Source organism: Kogia breviceps, chromosome 2 (genome assembly GCF_026419965.1).
Source record: "Kogia breviceps isolate mKogBre1 chromosome 2, mKogBre1 haplotype 1, whole genome shotgun sequence".
In the NCBI taxonomy this organism is placed as follows: domain Eukaryota; kingdom Metazoa; phylum Chordata; class Mammalia; order Artiodactyla; family Physeteridae; genus Kogia; species Kogia breviceps.
The window spans coordinates 29203340-29224218 of NC_081311.1; the positions used below are offsets into that span (position 1 = coordinate 29203340).

Here is a 20879-nt window from a genome sequence, read left to right on the forward strand (position 1 = left end):
TCATGTCTTGAAGGAGGTTTATGCGTCTTCACTCAGTCATTCACTTGATTTAGGAAGGAGACAATCAGCACATGTAGGAACCCCAAAGGTCCCAGGTATGTGCAGTTAGTTGGGAGTAACACCACCATTGCTGGGAAGGCTTGATGTGGTTAGGGTTCCGGATGAATTGGTGGAAAGGGCGGGAAGAGAAGGAAGAACCCAGGGCCAAGGATTCCTCAGTGTGCGCATCTGCAGGTTCAGGCGGGTAGAAGAACAGGCAGGTTGGATCACAGGTGACACAGTGAGGAAGCGCTCACGGGAGCGGCTTCCAAGCACGAATCCTCAAAATGAGTGTTGAAATGGGAATGAGATGAATCTGGGGACTTCACCCCTCTTGCAGTCAGTCTTGAGTCATTAAATGGATTCTGGCTGATGTAGAAAGGGGATGGGTGAAGGCAGTCTAATAAGGTGCCTCCAAGCATGTTTGAATCCCAGTCTATCTCAGGCTGAGTGATCTTGGTAAATTATTTAACCTTTAGGCTTCCATTTCCTCATCTGTAAAGTGGGGATGACAACAGTACCTGCCTCCTGGGATGTTATGAGGATTAAATAACTTGATGACTGTCACTTGCTCAGCATTGTACCCAGCACCTAAGCACCTCGGTGGCTCGGTATCAGGCAGTCATGAGTATTATTGAACTACAGGGGTCTAGGACCACCACTTTTGGTTTGTTAGCCCCTCAAGGGCGGGATCTATGGTTTTATCTTTAGTACTCATTAAATTATTTAGTTCACTATCACGACTGTTTATAAAATAACATTCAGCCATTTTGTAACATGGCTTCTGCTTCCAATGATGACTAATACCTGATACCAAGCAACCTCTCTGTGGACCTAGAACCAATTCTTCCAGGTTTTTTTTCCACCAGAAAAAGAGACAGCTGAGCCACAGCATCACAGTTGAGCTGTCATGTGAGTCATCCCTGCCCCTACTGCATATCCTTAGATTACTCCCCGAACCTCAGATCCCAATAAAAGAGCCATCGTAGAAAGAAAGAAGAAAGGAAGAAAGGAATAGGAAAGCAGAAGTAGACAACTGTCTGCCTGGAGGGTTGGAAGGCATTTCTGAAGGTCCTCCAGACCAAGCACCCCACAGTCAATTAAGTAACAGTGCAGTCAAGAAGGAGACAGAGACGAGTGACGGGAGGAAGGAAGGGAGCCCTCCAAGGAAAGGTAGGTTTCAGGTTCTAAGGGGGTTTAACAGAAGCTTTGCTTCTAATTCCAGTGTTAACAACTGATCTATGCTATGTCAGACAGGCTGAAATTCCTGGGGAGTTGACAAGAGGTCTCTTCCCAGATCCTGAGGCCTCTGGCTGAGACTCTCTTTTGCAAAGAGACACCTGTAGATATTCTCATCAGATACCTAGGTTAAATTATAACAGACTTTTTTTTCAACCCTAATTATTCTTTTCTATCTAGCTTTTGTAGTACTCATGTACAATATGTTACCACTTTCTTTGCCATCCCTTTTCTTTTTAAATGTTTTTTCTCTACTTCTCTCTTTCATTCAAAGTATAAACTGTTTTTTTTTTTAGAAAAGTCCCTTTGTTTCCTTATTTTCTCTCCCTCTCTGCCTCTCCAACTCTCTATCTCCTGCCCTTTGCCCTTCTGTTCTTTCTGATTATTTATTTCGTTTTCTGTTTTACTTGCCATTTATCTTGCTCTAACACTGCATATGAGCCTCTACTCATATTCAGGTGTACATCTTCAGCCCAAGAGAATACCATCTCTTCACAGGAAGGAAAAGCTAGAAAAAAACCAGAGCTCTGGTTCTGACCCTTCTCTTATTGTGTGGCTCTGTTATTCCTTACTTCTTTTAATTCTTAGTCTTGGCACTGAAAAGAGAGAATGACCCAGGATACTGCTCAGTAATGCACTTTACTAATCACCTTTCAACTAACGGCTTAGAAGGCACAGCTTCACTGTTTAAGGTGCAAGATGTTCCAGGCTGATATTATGGCACTGATATTATGCTCTTATTACAGGACTAAGAAATCTGGATGAAGTCCAGCCTCTGCTACCCTCTACTGCCCACAGGCATTGAGACACTTTGTGATTCTGGGATTCACTTTGGAATTATAGAGATTTTGGCAGAAAGTTTCTTCAAAGTCAGTTCAGTCCATCTGGCCGCCTGACATCTACGTCCCTGAATCCAGCGAAGGGAAACTCACTACTTCCCAAGTCAGCCTAATCCATTCCACGACCAAATAAGAAAGCTAGATTTTCAAAGAAAACATTCGTATATTTTGTCATGGTGGTTGTTTGCTTTGTAAATTCTCCTTCCATGAATTATAGTTATTTGTAGCTTTCAATAGCCATAGGTTATTGCACTCCTATCAACGCTTTTGCAAGACAGAGGGCTTTAAAGTTATCAAGATACTGGATTATGTGTCTTTTTGAATTACAGATGTGGAGGTAAAAATGTGTTTGTAGTGCATGGATCCATCCCCCTCAGCCTCATCATCTAGTATAATAATAATCGCTAATACTTCTCTAGAATTACTGTGTGCCAGGCATTTTCTTAGCATTTTGCATATATTAAATTGAGTAAATGTAATTTCTCTAAACAACTTTTCCTATTTGCTTCCCTACAGGGGCCCAGAATTTGATGGCATATCCACAAAAGAAGGAATCTAGATGTCATCTAGTCCAATCCTCAACTTTCCCCACAAGTTCCAGAGAGGGTGTGTGCCTTATCTTAGGTCACACAGCTATTAGTGGTAGAGTGGGATGTCAAGCATCTTAATAACAACAAGCTCACTGTTCATAGCCAGGATCAAGAAAGGTATTGTAGGAACCTGAGATTCTCTTTCATAAGAATCTGCCTTGTTTTGTTCTACATATGGCTAATACTCTGCCGCAAGGTGCCAAAATCACCTTTCCTACCTTGTTATCTTTTAAAGTAAATCCTTCTTTGAATTTCCTTTAAGGCACTTGTATCGTCTCTCCTTCCATTTCCCAGTGTTTCTAAAAACTTTTCTAATATAGCCAAGTGAATTTCTTTCCACGTCAGTGAGATTTCTGGATCAGGAACAAAATCATTTCAACCTGTCTGCCATTAACTTTCCCATCAGAACAACTGACAAACACAGTTCAGTTGACCTATTCAAGATCTGTTGGATCTTTCTCCTATGTGGCTTATGGTGAAGGGTGAGCAGGTGTCAGGAGAGAAGAACTCTGGGTAGAACATGGAGATGTGTGGCATCTTAGCTGGCTGCATGTTGAACAGAGCACCTCTCTGGCAGCAGAGAAGGGAGCTGGATCCCTGGCTGTTTGCTTCCATGGACGTTCACCTGAATTCTGCTCCTGGGACAGAACTGAAAACTCCTGCCCAAATCTGTTTGTGTACATTTCTTTCCAAGAACCTCTGTCTATGCCCTATCTACATTTGCAATCAGGTCTGCAATATCAGTAGAGAGGAAAGACTTTTGTCCTCTCAGAACACGGGAATATTCTACGTCAGCAGCCATTTTTTTCAGTGTTGGGTGCATCAGTGTGTGGGTTGCATAGAATATTTTAAAATCATATTTGCTTTCAAGCAATGACAGCTTTACAAACAGAATGGACATGAACAGATGAGTCTAATTCAATTATAACTAAAGCTAAGGCAATTCCAAAACTACTTTATTGTATAAAATATTGTTCAGAATTTATGTATTGGGTTTGAGCTTCTTTTATTTTTAATACAGATTTTATTATAGTTATATTCGTTGGGGAAAAAATACCAAAGAGACACTGGTTGATTTTTAGTCAGGGTTCTGGTAAAAGTGCGTTTTCCCCAATTGTCTGAACTTTTCTCCACTTCCATAACTAGAAAGATGGGCTTTCTATGGATTTTAGGGCCACATACATCTGGGGCTCAATCTTCATTCTACCACTTAAAATTGTGGGAGCTTGTGTATGTGACTTAACTCTAAGTCTCCACTTCCTTCTATGTGACTGACAGCACTTATCTCAGAAGACATTGTGGGTTTCAAACAAGGTATTTGAAAAGCACATGGAATAAGTTTGCATAATGTTAGGTATATAGACACTCAGTAAATGTTAGTTTCCTTCTCTCATTGTGTGTGTGTGTGTGTGTGTGTGTGTGTGTGTGTGTGTGTGTGTGTGTGTGTGTGTTTGGTGAAAAGAGGAGGAAGATTTGATGAGTATGAATTGGATGACTGGTCCAGAAATAAAGGATCAGTATACAATCAAACAAACAAACATACAAAAAATCAAACACAAAACAGAAAGGAACAGAGGTGAGAAATGGAAAAAAGAAGTTTAGAAAAAACACTATCAACAGTAAATATTTACTAAGAACTTCCTATTTATATGTTTAGGTCCCCCAATGTATGGGACTCAAGAATATTCTTGTCCTCAAAGAGCCTACAACACTTTTGAGGAGACAAGATTTATTCATTTGTAAAAGAGATAATTAAAATGCAAAGGAGTTGCTACTCTTGGAGTTGAGAGGAGAAAGAAAACTCTGTATTTATGGTATCTTTGGAGACCAGACAGAAATTCAGTCGTGCTACGGGAGACAAGGGAAGATGAGAAAATCCTGAAATGCCCAGCCATTTGAGTCTGATGGCAAAGGCTGGCAATATTCTTACAAAGGGAGACTACTGGTTCTGTTAAAACTGCGGTGGTGAAAATGGTCGTGGTATTCTTTGTAACAACAGAAAATCCCCAAACAAACCTAAATGGGGCCTGGTAGTCTCACAGCCTTTATGCTAAGGGGAAGGGGGTGGGTGGACAGGCTGAAGACATCCAGTGCATACTCCTGGTTTCCTTATTCAGCCTGAGAGACGCTGATACCCCTTGTTGAGTTACTTATCTAGATTCTCTTTAAGCTCCGTCTCTTTCTTTCCCTAGCAGATCCCTGGGGAGATGCCCTTTCAACCTCCAACCTCCATCTCTACTAAATACCTTTTGGATCCCAGCAGTGGAGCCCATTGGGTGGCTGGATTGACTCAGAGCAAACTATTACTGAGGCCTGTTAGCATTGGTGAAAAGAATTCTAGCCAAATCCTCAAGGGTAGAAGAGAAATGACAGCTCCTCCCAGAAGTATTCCCATGACAAAGCACAGCAACCACCCTGCAAAGGGTTAATCCTCCCCCCCTCCCCTGCCCCCCAACTTGCTGCCAGAGATCAGCTAATCTGATAATTATGGCAACAAACACAGTTTAGACAAACAAGACCTGACCCTGAGGGTTTGGAATGAAAACATTTACTCTCTCCCTCCCCAGAGAGACTGTGCCTGGAGCATACACACAGAGAGACACTGGGAAAATACCCCTGTGCGGGAGCTACAGGGTGAAAACATCTGTGTTCCTGAGCTGCTTAAGAAGATAAAGTTAATGGGGAGAAGGAAGGGGGTGGGGGACGTGGGAGGAGTGGGGAATGGTACAGTCGGAGGCTGTGCATGTTTGGAGCAGATGGAAAATGTACCCAGAACTGGAGATGTAAGCCAATTGTAATTGATTTTACAACAGAGGCAGAGGGAGAGGAGAGGTACAGAGGAGTCTCAATGAGGCAGAATTCCAGTGAAAAACCTGGACTGTGGCTAGAGAGGGAGAAACATCTTAAACCCCCAAAGTAGGACTTATTCCTGAGAGCTGGAAGGGAAGATTATTCCAAGTAGTCCATGATTCTAAGTGAATTTTAATATCTGCCTGCCAGGCAATGAGGCTCACAATCTAACTTGGTTGGTCATCCTTCTCTCACCCCTAGTTTTGCTTCTAAACTGAGCAACATGGGACTTCCCTGGTGGCGCGGTGGTTAAGTATTCTCCTGCCAATGCAAGGGACACGGGTTTGAGCCCTGGTCAGGGAAGATCCCACATGCCGTGGAGCAACTAAGCCTGTGCACCACAACTACTGAGCCTGCGCTCTAGAGCCTGCGTGCCACAACTACTGAAGCTCACGAGCCTAGAGACGGTGCTCCGCAACAAGAGAAGCCACCGCAATGAGAAGCCCGCGTACCGCCAACGAAGAGTAGCCCCCGCTCGCCGCAACTAGAGAAAGCCCGCATGCAGCAATGAAGACCCAACACAGCCCAAAATAAATAAATAAAAATAAATATATAAACTGAGCAACATGCCCTTTCCCCCTTGTTGTCTGCCTCAAAACTTGTCAAGCTACTTTTTCCCTTTCTGCATCTAAAATGTTGCTTCCTAGAAGAAAACTTTCTGGGTTGCTTAAACTGGAGATTCTGACCTTGGCTTGCTTTAACTTGGAATTCCAACAGTTTCTCCTTTCCAACCACCCTCAAGTTTTGCCCCACGTACTCATGAGCCTAATGTCATCCTAGAGCCAAATGTCATTTCTTTTTTGCACGTGGCTGGTGGTATATCAGCTGGTAAACACTCCTTGCCCCTTAAAACTCTCCAAAGGATCTCTAGGCATCCAAATCTTTGGGGATTTGCAGATCATATATATGGATTACCCCAAGCTAAGAGGAGCAACTACTATGATTGATGATAGGATCAAGGTTTAAAATGAATTCCATCAGGTGAAAGATGGTCTAAAATCAATAAGAGAGGATGTGCCAGGAATGTGAAGCACTACATTTAGGTCCAATAATCAATTTATGAGCATAGGACGGGAAGACCTACAAAACAACAGTTTATGTAAAAACAAAATAAAACAAACCATTTTTTTGGTCAACAACTGGTTCGATATGAGATAAAAATGAGCCTATCTGCTTAAAGAGTGAATATAATCATGGTAGGTGTTAATAAAAGTATTGTGATCACATTAACATTTTACTGTATTCTTAGCAAGGGAAGGGTAGAACTGAACAAATCTTTTATTTTTTTTATTTTTATTTTTATTTTTTTTAAGTCTAACTGTCGGCTGACCAAGCAGAGTCCAGGAGGCTCTGCAGATCAATTTTCCTTTGTTTGTGCTTTAATTTAATTTCAGATTCAAGTGCCCTATTGCAATCTACACAGGGTCCACCTTGGCAATCATCATACCTTGTTCAGCTGGTTCCACTTGCCCGTGTTTTGAATCCCATGCAGGCCCATTTACTTGTTCCTCTGCCAGTCTGCTGGAGAATCGGAGATTCCTCTACTCCTCAAGGAAAGACACTTCTTTCCAAACAGTCCAGTCTTTTCACTGCTCTTCACACATCCCATGGTTGTTTGTTAATTTGTTCATTCATTCATAAATCCATTGACCATCCACTATGTGCCAGGCACTGTACCAGGAACTGGGATTCAACAGTGATAAGAAACGGCCTTGCCTTCATCAAGCTTATGTTCTCAGGGAGGTAAGCAGATCCTAAACAAAAAGTAGGAAAATTTCCGATAATAAAAAGGTATGAAAATTTACCCTGTACTTGAAAAGCCTTCCAACTTCTGCCTAAAATTCTCCGAAAGTTACCTCCTGCTTCCTAACTCAGCTCAAGTTCCACCTTCCCCTTGGAGGGGCAGAGAACTCCTCCAGCTTTCTCCTCCCTGAACTTTTGGTGCCCAAGGGCTTGTAACACAGAATTAATACTCAGCTGCTCTCCAATTGTTTCCCTTACACTAATTTTGCCTCCCAGTAGACTGTAGGAGCCAGTAAACTCTTTGAAGTTATAGGCTATGCCTTCAGTTTAAACATATTTAGTCAATCTTTATCTATGATACTGTTAAAAAGGAAATGAGAAGCACAGTTTAAACATAACTTGAGGCTTTTAAGCTGATTCTCAGATAACAAGGGAACTTCTTCCAGTGTCTCCGAAATCCTCCAGAATAAGAATGTAAAGTCAGGATGGTAGTTTGTTTATTTGCTGAACATACCTCCTCCAAAGAGTCCTAGATTTTGTAAGGAGATCTTTAAAGCAACAAACATACCTTGAACTGAGTATTAGTGAGATTAGAGGGAACAGCAGGAGGGAAACAGCCAACAAGCTCAAAAAGGGAAGAAAGTTAAGGACAAACAGTGGCAAATTCAGAAAAATGTTCGGTCCAAAACTGAGCCCAAACAACATTTTTTTGGGTCCCTCACACTCTGCAGAAGACAAGCGTCATGAAAACAAAACAAACCTAGAAACAATACAAACGGCCATCAATAGAGGATTTGATTAAAGCAACAATGGCACCTTCATAATGTGGACTGGTATGCGGCAAGAATGAAGTAGGTAAATCTATATACACTGATGTGAAGAGATGGCCACTTTGTAGTTTAAACAGAAAGTCTCAGAACAGTACAGATAACATGATCCCGTTCATTAAAAAACTTACTTATATATGTGTAGAAAATGCATTTAAGGATATATACTTAATTGTTAACAATGGTATTTCTGGGAATGGGTTATAGGCAATGGGTTTGGGGAGACAGGGAATTTAATAATTTATTTTTACTTTATAACTTCTGAACTGTTGTATACCCTGCACTTAATTGTGGATACCCAGAGTGGTTCCTGGATTTGTATGTGCCCCTTGTGCCACATGGAAGGACTTCTGAAGAGAAATCCTAAGCATCTGCCAATGAACTGTGCATGGCTATGTCCTAGGGGGCATTCTTAGGTAGAAAAAGAGCATGTCCCAGCCAAAGATTTGGCAGGGCACTCAAGGAGAGCCATGAGGAGGCCGCTACAAGCATGTTTCATGAGTTTGCTTCCTTAATGCAACTCAAGGAGGCACTGAACAAATTCCTTGACCAATTTGTTGTTGTTGTTACATAAATGAACCCCTGGAAAAACGTATAAATAAAACTTTTACATCACCAGGCAGTAAGGGAAAACAATATTTAAGACATGTTGAGGTCAAGAATGTGGCTTTGGGATGATAGAGACATTTTGAATTCTAAGTTTGCCACTTACTAGCTTTGTGATCATGGGCAAATTACATCACCTCTCATTGTTTTCCTCCTCCTTCCTGTGAATCTTTTTTGGGGGGTCTCCTCCTTCTCTTTCCAGCCCTGAAATGCTGGTGTTCCTAAAGCTGATGTCCGAGGCCCTCTTCTCCTTTCCTTGGGTGATATTCTCTTCCTGTGGCTTTAGTGGCCACTGCGTGCCTGTGACATACAAGTCAATGGATCAGGCCAAATCTCTCTCCTTAGCTCCATGCTCTGCCTGATACCTTCTAACGGACCCCATTTCCTGCATGCTAAAACACTTTAACATGCTTTACATGGTCCTTCAAAATCTGGGGCTAGGTTACCTTTCTAATCTCATTGCTCACACCTTCCCTCTTCCCTCTCTGCTCCAATCAGACCAAAAGCCATTTTTCATTTCTTCCACTAACCGTGTCCTGTGTTCCTTAAACTCTGGGCTTTTACAACTCTTTGGTCCTCCTGCTCTCGCCTACGTGTCTAGCACCCACCCCAGCGGTTTCCCAGTATTGCACTCCTCACACTGCATTGAATGACTTGTTTACACATTTGGATCACCCACCAAATCATAAGCCCCAGAAAGCCGGGGTATTTGCCTTGTTTGTCACTGTATACTTAGAACATAACTCCCAGTACTGGCAATTGACAATCTAATTATAGACATTTGTTAAATAAAGCCCTATCATTATAACATGAGCAAGGTGATATAATCGTTAAGAATTGGACTCTGGGTTCAAATTTTAGGTCTACTGCTTAACAGCTGTGCAACTTTTGGCAAGTAATTAACTTATCTGTTCCTCAGTTTCCTCATCTGTTACCCCATCTATTAAAATGCTTCGAGGAAATGAAGCACTAAATGAAATAATTGTTTTCATTACAAAGCAAGTGCTCAAAAAATATCAGATAGTTTAATGCTTAGAAAATGCTTAGAACAGTACCTGGCACATAGTAAGAACATAATAAATATTAGTTATTATTATCACTATAATTTTTTGTAATGATAAAAATAATCTCTAATTAGTTTTAAAAGTTTAGATTTCTGTGTATAGATTTTCTTAAACCACAGCATATTTGTGCTTAGTAGGTCAGGTAGTCTAGTAGCTTTTCCCCTCTAGGAAAGTATTTGAATACTTGAGTGGAAAGTTATTAGGGACAGTAAGAGAGCAAGGAAGGAGAACCGTGTTTAGTGTTAATAGGGTTTTAGATTTCAGTTGTTGCAAAACAGTGGTTGGACTTCAATATTTCTATGATTGTTGCTTTTCTTCCGATGGCAGTTCTCAAACTTGGGTGTGCATTAGCATCATCTGATAGCTTGTTAAACTAATGATCAACTGCCTCTATTTCTAGGTGGTTCTGGGATGGGGCCTGGGTCCGTGGACTTTTACCAAGATCCCCTGGTGATTCTGATGCAAAATGAGGTTTAAGAATCTGTGAGCCAATAAAAAGCAATTGGTTAAAACCAACAACCACTATGTCCAGGTGGCAGCATCGGGCTCAGCAGGACTTTGTTGGAGTTGCCTTCTGGAAAGGGCTCTCAGAGATTGCTGTCTGGGAGATGATGCCTCTGCTGCGAGGGACTATTGTTACGGCCAGGAGAATCCTAAAGACAAAAGGCTTCACCTCCAACAGGAACAGCTGCTGAGGACCCACTCTGGGCTTTTTGGGGGAGGCAACGAGGAGCTCCGCCAAGATGTGTGCTGGAAGCACCATTAGAAGCCCTTGCTGGAGGCGCTACCCTGTAGCAGCAGTGAGAATAACCTAGAGAGTTTGTTAAAATGCAGATTCCTTGGTCCTACTCCAGATCTACTGAATTGGGATATGCATTTTAAACAAGCTTCACAGATTTGTCTGAGGCATGTTAAAGTCAGAGAACCCTTGACAGAAGCTTGGGCTGATCCCAGTGCATCGCAGCCTCTGCCAGCTGGTGTGGAGAGGTGTTTTGTTTTGTTTTGTCATACTCCCCTTCCCAGCAGTCCGCACGGAACCTAGACTGACTTCTCAGATCTTAGATGGTCACCAGCCCTCAAAGACCAGGGAGGGTGTAACCCGGAATAGACTTTTGTAAATCAAAGCGTAACTTTCTTTGAGCTGTTAGATGTTATGCCCTTTTCTAAGGAAAACTAGAGTGGGCATTTGGTTTTCAGGAACTGCCTGGTTAAAATGGTTTTCTTTAGAGAGAAATCTCAATTGTGGTAGGTGGGCCTTGTCTGGATTCCACCTGCAGGATCTGCGAGGGAGACAGGGCTGTCCTGGTACACTTGGCTCCAGTGAGTGAGGTGTTTTGAAGATGACATCTATTCTCCTTATCTGTCAAGGATAGATGAGCAGGGACTTGGTTGCCGCAGGGGATGTTGCCGCCTTGGTTTTCCTATCAAACTCAGTCAGGCTTTGTAACTTGAAGGAATGAAAGAGGGAGAGGGAGAGGGACAGTTTCTAACAAGCTGTCAGCAGGGTCCCACCGGCCTGCCTCAGCCCTGACTTTGTTCCAGTGCTATTAGGGTAAAAATCCTTGAGTTTCTCTCAGGCAAAGAGAAGTGGCCTGGGGCCGAGAGGCACAGATTCATAAGCAATTTCCCTCGTTATACACTTCCAGTTCTTAATCACCATTTCAAAGAGGAAGAGCTATCAGAGCAGATTTTGAGAATTTTGCCCTAGACAGGATGCACAGCCCTTATACTGTAGCTTAATCAGTGTGCTTTTCTCAGCTGCTTAAAATGGGGGAGACCTGGCTCTCAGCATGGCTGAGCTGTAGGAGACCTTTTGTCCCTAGTGATTTTTAGGCCTGGGACAAGGGAGAATTTACAAAGTGCTAATGTAGAGATCTTTCCAGAAGTGGGATCTGCTCGCACGGATGAGATATCCAAGGAACCAGAGAGGTTGTTAGAGACAACGCCAAGTGTAACATCAGGGGTGTGGGGGGAATGTATCTGGAAAAGTCAGAGTAACACAATTCCAGTAATCCCAGAATCGAAAAGCGACAGGTTTAATAACAAAAACCTTGGTGCCCTAGCAGTTTCTGTTTGGTGCAGGAATTACAGATTTATTTTTTGTCAGCCACTCTGCTATTTATTATAAAATTATGCATTCAAGATGATAATATTAAAATAATAATTAGCTTAAATAGTCTGTAATCCAGGATTACAGATGGTATGACAAACAATAGCTCTGGAATGCACTTGGAATAGTTACATGAGTAGTGCATGGATACATTCTTGTAAAATATTTAGAAGTTTACACAGCAAAAAGTCCCTTTCCCTCCCATTCCTCTTCCCAGAGGTAACCACTGTCAACAGTTCAGTAAGTATACCTCAGTCATCTTTCTGAACATTTACATACACATGTATGTATATATGCACACTCATCTTTTCACATAAATGAGATCATATATATTGCTATGTAACTTTAAAAAAAACCGATAGTATATATATCTTGGAGATATTTTCATAGCAGTACATATGATTCTTCCTCATTCATCTTCACATTAGCACAGTACTGCATTATAGGGATGTGCCCTACTTAGGGAATCACTCACTAACTGGTGGACATTAAAATTGTTTCCAGTATGTTTGCTATTACTTTAAAAAATGATGTATACCCATGCTGCACTCCAGACCCACTGATTCAGAATCTTTGCGAGCAGGGCTTAGGCTCTGGATTTTTTTCAGAAAAAAACTGGAAAATTCTAATGTGAAGCAAGGATTGAGAATCATGATCTACACATTAAACAAAATAAAACAGAACTCTAGAGCATTTTTAGTACAATCAATTATTACGGAAGCAATCAGAGACAGTCAAATAGTCACTGATTAATTTTTAATCATTTACTCTGAAAACACCTTGAGTAAATTAAGTTATCCATGTGAAAATAAATATATTTAATAGCTGCATGGCATTTTTCTCTTTGGAAATGCTCTCCTCTTAAAATCTCAGCATCTTCAATTCAAAGCTGTGAGCAAGATGGGCCAGGAATGACCTTGTCTATTTTACAGTCCTGGAAGCTGATGGGGGTAAAATGATGCTTCTCAATTTTAATATGCTTAGGAAAAATGTGGGAATCTTCTTAAAATGCAGATTCCAACTTAGTAGGTCAGGGGTGGGGCCTGAGATTCTGTATTTCTAACAAGCATGAAGGTGACTCTGATGCTGTTGATCTGAGGACCACACTCATTAGTAAGCACCTGGATTAAAGGTAGTGAGCTAAATACAATGGAGAACTCAATTCAATAGAAGAAACTGGATGTCATTGAAATGATGGACACTTAGCACGACGAAGAAAGGAGTGAAAGGAGAAGGGAATATAGGGTGGAGAAGGATGGACAGCAAAGCAGCTCTTCCTCTCCATCAGCTAAACAAGGATGCCTTTCATCTTGGAATCCCATGCCCTAAACAGGGGCACATCCTGAATATGGCACTAAAAGCATTCCAAGCCTATTGGCTGTCACACCATCTGTAATCCTGGAGCTTGCCCAATATGATTTCTTGTCTCTGTAACCTTCCCTTCTGGGGGATCCTGATGGTAGCCCATGGGTCCTGTAGTGCTCATCCCACAGCCTTTCACCTTGTTTACAACCCACTCCTTCCTGGGGGAACCAGAGGCTCCAATTCTGAACTTGACTTGTCTCTGCGCACCATTTACTCTCTTGGTTCAGTGGTCTTCCAGAGGAGACTTTGCAGCCCAGCTCTGGCTGTTATCTCTGTCAGACATGGAGGAGACACCGTAAGTCTCTTGGCCATATCCACTCACCAACTATGACAGTTCCATCTTCTTTGGGCAGTGCCTGTCATCAGTTTTCCTCTCACTCTTTAGAGATTCCTGTCCTGTGTAGGATAAGAATAATAAACATATAAGTACACGTTTCTGATTCTCCTTTCTCTTGATATCTGTTTTTATTTAATTAATAAAGATCTATTGATTCAGAATAAATTTTTTACTTGCTTTACATTTCTCAACTGAGTCACAAAGATAAAGATACTTGTATCTTACTAATAGAAACTAGATGTTTTTCAATTCTGTTTTTGTGTTTTTATCATTTGGAACAAAAGAGTTAGAAGCACTAATAAGATAATAAAGGTATTATTTTAATGGGTCATTTTCTCTTGGAAACATTGGCTGCCAAAACAGATCCAGAAACTTAAGATTAATATGTGCAAGCTGTAGGGTCTAAGAGGTGCTGCTGGGGTGGGAATTAGAAGGGGAATGCTATCCACACTGGAGGGAACGTTCTGAGGGGAAAGAACTGGCCTCAACTAGATGAATTCCCCTTATTAATATGCTTTCACGTTCCTTTTCCATGAAAGGACAAACAGCACTCACCATGACTGTAATTTTAGTAATTTTATTTGTGCATTGCTTTTATTGTGTCTCCATTAGATTAGAGAATTCATGAGGAAGGGGACTTTGTCTTTTTGATCACCATGTTATCTTTTTTTTTTTTTTTTTGACCACACTGTGCGGCTGTGGATCATAGTTCCCTGACCAGGGATTGAACCCAGGCCATGTCAGTGAACGTTCTGAGTCCTAACCACTGGACCACCAGGGAAGTCCCTCACCATGTTATCTTTAGCACCCAGTGCAATGCTTGACACATAGTAGATGGTCAATAAATATTGATAAAATGAATGAAGTGAATGGAAAAAATCATGAAGAAAATTATGAAAAAAAAAGAAACAGTGGTATTATGTTACGAGATGGAGTTTTAATGTAACTAAGGTTAAAACTATAATTAAAACTAAAAAATAAAAGGCTCTCAAGACTACAAAGCTGATAAATGGAATACTGCCTGCCATATCAGTAAACAAAAGATGTCACAGTCATCAGCAATTGCAGCCACAGCCAGTGGTGAGCTGGGGAGCGCTGAGGAAACTCAGGAAGGAAAAGTGTACCTGCCATCTAGCAGCCATCAGGCTGCAGCTACTCCCTATGGTGAGCCCTGAGGAAACTCAGGATGAGAAAACACAGGATACTGGCCTCAGTTAGCTGAAGTACATATCAAAGGAATGATTTCAGTGAGCCCAGACTCTTGCATCTTCCTATACATAGAAAAGCAATAAATTCCTTAACTTGAGATTACCAGTTTTCTTTAATTAACAGTAATCATTTGTTCCTACTACCTGCCCTTTGTCGCAAAACTCCTATATATCCTAGCTCCCCCCTCACCTCCTCAGAGCAGTTCTCTCAGTGTTACTTGAGATGCTGCCTCCTGGGCCTGAAGTCCTAAAAATTCCCACCAAATAAAACATAACTCTCAACTTTTAGGTTGTGAATATTTTTTCTGTCGACAAAGCTTAGCTATGGAAGAAGGATTCCTGATTGGAAAAGCTGGAGACCCATTGCTTTAGTCATGTGGAAGATTAAAACTCACACCTTATCCCTTTAAATAATTTTGACATTGTTAGGTCATTTTTCTTTGTAAACCCTATGCCTCTTCCATTTCTAGAGCAGGATGTTTCTCTCTTCGGAACTTGGAACTCTTGTATGGAAATTAATATGATGTCAGAAAGCAAATACAGTGACTTCATCACAGAACAAGGACCTCCTGTGGTCTTTTTAAACTCAAGTAATGAACCAGTAATACATTTTAAATGTTTTTCAAAATATGCTCTACCTTAAAGAGAAGTTGTGGGATTAAATTTTGGTATGCATTAATATAAAATATTCTGAGGTCTCTGGAATAAAAGCACAATATAATATCTAAAACTAGAACATCTCATTCATTCTTTCACTCAATAAACTTTTATAACACCAGAGGCCATACGGCACTGCAGAGCAGGGACCCTGAAGATAGGCTGTCTAAATTCATATCCCCACCATTTTATGGTTGTGCCATTTTGGGCAAATTGTTCCAGTGCTTTTTGCCTCAATTGCCTCATCTGTTAAATGGAATAATGAGACAACCTACTTCCATTGTTATTGTAATTTGAGTTAGTTTTTATTGAGCACTTAGAACAGTACCTGCCATATAGTGAGCACTATGTACATGGTTTTAAATAAACAAACTCCTGTAATGTGCCAAGCACATACTAAGCACCAACAAGCTTCCAGGACATTAGTGAGCTAGTATCTACTGATCACTTTCTATGTATCAAGCACTAATCTGTAGGCAGTTTTGTATCAATTTTTATGACAACTCTGCTGGAGATATCATCCTCCTTCATTCCTTCAGCCCATATTTGCTGAGTGTTCACTAGATGTCAGGAGCTGTTTTTGGTCCTGAGACACAATGTCTTGGGATTTATGTTTTAAAAAATTACTATTTTACCAACAAGTGATTTTCAATAGCTCCCTCGATTTCCAGATCAGCTCAAAATGTAGTGTGTCACATTAATCTTTATTAAAACATATTCTCATAACTTCTGAAGTTTTAAATTACTACATTTCTAAAGCTTTGTATAACTATTTTCCTCCCTCTGTCTGTTCTACTTAATTATCATTGTTAGAGACTATCTTAATTTTGTATTCTTGTGAAGTCTCTTTCAAATCTGTTATTTTTTCAATAAAAACTTGAATTTTTAGGTTATAAAATAACACCTTTGTTGGAAAGTATGTCATTGTTTATTTTTCTATTAAAGCAATGCTGCAATGCATAGTTGTATATGACTGTCTCTCTTTGTAAACTTGTATAAATGTCTTTAGAATAGATTCCTAAGAGGAGAAATTGCTTGGTGAAATGGTATACACATTTTAATTTTGACTGATATTGCCAAAATGCATTCTAAGAAAAGGGTTTATCGATTGACACTCTCACCAATAGTGCACGAAAGTGCCTACCCCACCCTGCACTCTCAACGACTCTATTTTATCCATATTTATAAATATTTTTGTCAGTCTGATGGGCAAAAATGGACTAATTGGTGTGGTTTCAATTTTATGAGTATGACTTTTGGTCCATTTATTGGCCATTTGTATTTATTTTTTCCTGATTGATTTCTCTATATCCTTAATTCATTTTTATATCAATACAATGAAGCACTGAGTATCTAGTAGATGTGACTGATAAGCAGGCTGCAAATATTTTTTCCAAGTCATCATATTTTAATGTACGGTGTCTATCGTCAATGTTTTTCTTTACGGCTTCTGAGATTGTGTCGTGATTGGGAAAGTCTATTCCACCCCAGTACTGTTTCAAAAATCTCCACTATCTTCCCTATTTTGTTTGTAGTTTAAATATTTAAATTTCAAAAAATTGCTAGAGTGATAGCAATAATGATTAAAAATAGTACTTAATTTTCAGTAATTAACAGAAGTCACATATTCTGGAAATCAAATAATAATAGAGTTTCTTTTAACGTGATAGTTTTCTTCATATAAATGTTTAATTATATGCTAGACATAAATGACCTGTGAAAGCATTTTATAGAGGCGCCTCTCTTTTCTGGCATATATTCCCATGTTTATAGAAAATAGCTGAGAAAATGGTTAGAGAGAGACCAGGACAGAACCTCTCAGAGGGGAGTGAGAATTAAAAACAGAGTAGAAGTGTTTCTATTACCTTGTTCTACACATCCCTATCCACAGAGTGAAAGTCCTATATTTTTTTCCTGTTTTTGCCCAATCAACAAAGATGTGCTTTGGAAAGCAAGTGATTTGGAAGATAGTTATTAAGAATTAATTCTGGATAAAAAAGTTATAGAGATCTGTTGTATACAATGTGCATGTAGCTAAATCTACCGTACAATACACTTTAAAATGGTTAAGATGGTAAATTTTATGTTATATGTTTTTTACCACAATTAAATAAAAAGAGTTAATTCTGCATTACAGTATATGTTTTTAATCAATCAACAAATATTTGAGTATCTGTTATGTACCAAATATCTTGTTGCGGTGCAGGATACCCAGAAATATAATTGGTGGTTTCAGTTCTCAAGGAACTAAGAAGCTATCAAGTTGGAGAAAAAAGTTAAGTATGCATGAAAATGTACAATCTCAGGCAATGTAATGATACCAAATGAGGAGGAGAGACACAAATTCTTATAGGAGTTTAGAAAAAGCAGGAATCTGACTACAGTGATAGAAATACTTGTTAGGTACTTAAAGGGCTTTCAAAGCACTTAAACATATATTTTCCAAATTGACCCTTTTACCAGATCTAGGAGACATTATCTCCGTTTAACAGATGAGGAAACAAGGCTCAGAGGTTGTAATTTTTCCAAGTTCACACGGCAGAACTGGGAACTAGACTCAGTGTCTTCCAGTTCTTACTCCTAGTGGGATTTATTTAAGTTGGCACTGAAGATTTGCTGCCAGAAAGTTTTGAGGGTTACAGCAGAATTCAAATGTGCCAGGGACACTATGGTTATGTATTTGCTAGAATTATGATTATTCTCTCCTCGCTGTCATCCTGCCAAAGAGTATCAAGTAACTTTTAATACAAAATAAGGGATTATTTTTTTCTTGCTAGTTACTGCATAGAAAACTCAAGTCAAACTGCGATTGAATGAGGACTAACATGCAAGACTTTAATTTCACCGCTATATACACACAGCCATTTAGCCAACTGCAGTCCCATGACAGACATTCCTTACCCATCATGTCTGACATTATTCTTTAAAGTCATAATACATATGGCACTTAACTGTACCAGATCAGACAGGTCTGATCTGACCCAGGTGTGACAGAAAGGAAAACTAACACAGACAGCAGAATAAAGTCAGTGAATTCAAATTTAAATGCAGTTATCAGGGCTAAGACCATATGACTTACAGACATTTTTTAAAACCACATCCTGCTAGTTCAGTGGACTGACTTCTCCCCAGAAAGTGCAGAGGAGCATTAGGTCTGTTCATACAATAACCCTATCTGATTGCCCAGGGTCAAGCTACTGTTTATCTCTGACAGACACAACCCATATCCTGAACAGAGCCCATATCCTAAAACCTGCGTTTTTCACCAGTTACTTCAGGGCAATACAGGATCTGACGTTCTTTCTAAATAATCACCTAAACAAGAAAAATACTCTAATTTTTTGTTTTTTAAGTATTAGGTAAAAGTAAACGCACAGACACAGTGGTCAAGAGCTTTGCTTTTCATTTTCCTTCTCGTGAGTGCTCAACATTTTGCAAAAGAAGGGCAGTGCTGCCCTCTACTGCAGGATGTTGCAATGTTCACAATACACTTCTACATCCACGCATCACCCCGCACCCCACCCCAGCCATGTCGGGTAGAGGAAGACAATCTAGTACAAGGTTTTACACTACCCCTTTAGGAGTTGTTTAAAAGAAATTTGCTCTTGGAAAATACATTGAATTTGTTTCCTTCATTATCTCTTCATCTACCTTCCTCTTGTATCAAAGCATAGGACTTTTAGGATATGACCTAACAACAAAAAAAAAGGATATTACAACTTGGGGGGAAAAAGCTTAAGACATTGCTCTAGAGGTAAGAGGCTGTGTTTTGATGCATTTAGGGAGAAACGGGGCAAGGGGGGGAAACTTTCTTCTGACTTTAAGGTCTGTAGCCTTCTGGTCTTCTGTCATTTGGAGCGTTCTCATTAGCTTTTAGCTAGGGTGATCTATTTCCATCTCTATGTTTCTTTGACTGGAGATGACAGTCACCTGGGCATGTTAAGAGAGTGGTGGAATAGGGTTTCTAAAACACTCTACTCTTCAGAAAAAGATAATATAGAAATACAAAGGGCTATTATTAATATAGCTACGATTAAGTTAATTATTAAATGTCTTGTTACCTTTAAATTGCTTTGAGATTTTACAGATCTCTACAAAGACTTCTTGAAGGGTTGAAGATATTAAGAATTATGTTCTCTGTTTTCTTTTCCATTAAAAACAATTTCAGAGTACATGCCCTCAAGAGGCCATGGCAGACAGACTTTAAAGACAGTCTAACGATTACCCTATAGCTACCCAGGGACTAAATTGTAATCTTCATGATAATAATTTCTACAACTGTTGTTAAATGCATGCATGCGTGTGTGTGTGTGTGTGTGTGTGTGTGTGTGTATCAACACCAAGAAAAAAATCTTTTTTCCCCCAATTTACAGATAAGAATACTAAAACTCAGACATATTAATTTACTCAAACTTTCAAAACTAGTAAGAGGCAAAACTAGAATTTGATTTCAGAATTTGATTGAAAGCCTATGCATTGTTCTACTATGCAGCTGCTCAACGAACAAACTAAACAAATCTCAAAGGCACATGCTTGTAAACAACATGTCATGATGACAATGATGATAGTTAACATACTGAGTACTTACTAAGTGTCCAGTACAATTCAAAGCATTTTAGAGTCAATCATTTAATAACATTAATTTAATCCTATCAGCAACCCCATGAGGTAGGAATATTATCTCCATGTTATAAGTAAGGAAACTGAGGTATACAGAGGAAATCTAGTCCCAGAGGCCACGCTTTTAACCATTATGCTACACTGCTTCTTAAGTAAAGTACAAAAACTATATAGCACAACAATTTCTAAATGGTGCCCTGGAACTTAGTTCTATTAATAAGTAGATAAAACCCATCCATAGTTGTTGTCCTGTTGATATCTCTGTTATACAAAGGCCTCAGCAGCTTTAAAAAAAGTTCTGCCCATGTAGGTGCCTAGTTTAGAACTAACATAAGACCTTGTCCACCGCAGGCCTCACTAGACATGCTCTTCTATGAAACAGGAAACAGCAAGACACCTTCACTTGGTCCAATCCATGTGTGCAGGTGGGGAGACAAGTCATACATAAGGGAGGGAGGAGACAAGTGAGGGAAGAGATGCAAGGGGAGATGGTTCCAACAAGGCACAGCCAGGAAACAAGCCAGTTAAGCTGAAAGGAGTGGTTGATAAGCGATCACTTTCCTTAGCAAGAGTAAACTCAGTACAGTCAGAAGCCAGCACCAGCTTAGGGGCTCTACACTTACTTTCTTGCCCACGATTTGGTCACATGGTGACTATCAAACAGATCTCCTCTAACAGCTTTGCTTTTTAAAATTTTTTATTGGAGTATAGTTAATTTACAATGTTATGTTAGTTTCAGTTGTACAGCTAAGTGACAGCTTTGGTTTTTAAAGAAACTTTTTTTC

General features: G+C 39.9%; 1 long non-coding RNA gene across 2 annotated transcripts in view; it reads right to left on the reverse strand.

Annotated features, from left to right (window-relative positions):
• Positions 1–20879, reverse strand: part of LOC131751256 (uncharacterized) — a 64669-nt gene that overhangs the window by 41412 nt on the left and 2378 nt on the right. For both annotated transcript variants that reach the window (XR_010838853.1, XR_010838854.1), the window contains exons 2-3: positions 13595–13668; positions 7005–9033 (exon numbers count right to left, since the gene is read on the reverse strand). This is a non-coding gene — a long non-coding RNA (uncharacterized lncRNA). The remainder of the gene's footprint in view (positions 1–7004; positions 9034–13594; positions 13669–20879) is intronic.